The sequence below is a fragment of the Otolemur garnettii genome, unplaced genomic scaffold (genome assembly GCF_000181295.1).
Source record: "Otolemur garnettii isolate 467f Iridium unplaced genomic scaffold, OtoGar3 scaffold00267, whole genome shotgun sequence".
NCBI lineage: Eukaryota > Metazoa > Chordata > Mammalia > Primates > Galagidae > Otolemur > Otolemur garnettii.
In genome coordinates this window covers 86,666-88,139 of record NW_003852662.1, presented here as the reverse complement: position 1 = coordinate 88,139, position 1,474 = coordinate 86,666, and positions in this window count along the sequence as shown.

Here is a 1,474-nt window from a genome sequence, read left to right as displayed (position 1 = left end):
CTTCACTTTTGATTGTTCTTCTGGGGTTTGAGGTTTTTTTAGGGCGGCAGATAGAGACTCACTCTGTTTCCCTGGATAGAGCGCCCTAGTGTCATAGCTCACAACAACCTCAGACTCTTGGGCTCAAGGTAGCCTCTTGCCTCTGTCTCCCAAGTCTACCTGGTCAATTACAGAAAAAGTTTGCTGTCCGTTGGTCTAGAGCAGTAGTTCTCAAACTTGGCTACATTTTGAAATAACTTAAGAAGCCTGAAAAAGTTACAGATGCCTGGGTCCCATGGCAAGACTATCTCAAGCAGTCTGCTGTATGGCCTGAGCTTCAGGATTTTTAAATGCTCCCCAATATGATGTGCAGGCAATGTTGAGAATCATTCTTCTAGAGCAGTGGTTCTCAACCTTCCTAATGCCGTGACTGTTTAATACAGTTCCTCATGTTGTGGTGACCCCCAACCACAAAATTATTTTCATTGCTACTACAACATGAGGAACTATATTAAAAGGTTGTGGCATTAGGAAGGTTGAGAACCACGGTAGAGCAATCTGTCAAACGTAGCTTTCTGCAATGATCAAAATGTTCTGTCTCAGTCAGCCCTCAGCATCTGGGGGTTCTGCATCCACAGGTTCAACAAGTCATAGACCAAAGGCATTTAAAAAAACAAAACTTAGGGCAGCACCTGTGGTTCAGTGGGTAGGGTGCTGGCCCCATATACCGAGGGTGGTGGGTTCAAACCCAGTCCCAGCCAAACTACAACAAAAAAACAGCTGAGCTTTGTGGTGTGTGCCTGTAGTCTCAGCTACTCGGGAGGCTGAGGAAGGAGAATCGCCTAGGCCCAGGAGTTGGAGGTTGCTGTGAGCTGTGATGCCACAGCATTCTACCCAGGGCAATAAAGTGAGACTCTGTCTCTACAAAAAAAACCCAAAAACTTAAAACAATTTAAAAATACAAATTTAAAAATGCAGTATAGCAACTATTCTCATCACATTTACATTGTTTTAGGTAATATAAGTAATCTAGAGATGATTTGAAGTATATGGGAGGCTATACATCCATTCCTGAATACTTGAAATCTGGTTGCTATGACTGAGGAACTAGATTTTTAGTGTTACTTAGTATTAACCCAATTTAAATTTAAATAGCCACAAGCGGCTAGTAACTACTGTATTGAACATCCAGCTCTAGAGGGAAGGCTGACATGAGAAAAAAAAATCAAGTAATAACAATTTTTTTAAATATAAGTATTTATTGGCTCAGCAACTGTAGCTCAAGCGGCTAAGGCGCCAGCCACATACACAGGAGCTGGTGGGTTCGAATTCAGCCTGGGCCTGCCAAATAACAATGACAACTATAACCAAAAATAGCCAGGCACTGTGGGGAGCACCTGTGGTCCCAGCTACTTGAGAGGCTGAGGCAAGAGGATCACTTAAGCCCAAGAGTTTGAGGTTGCTGTGAGCTGTGATGCCACAGCACTCTACCCAG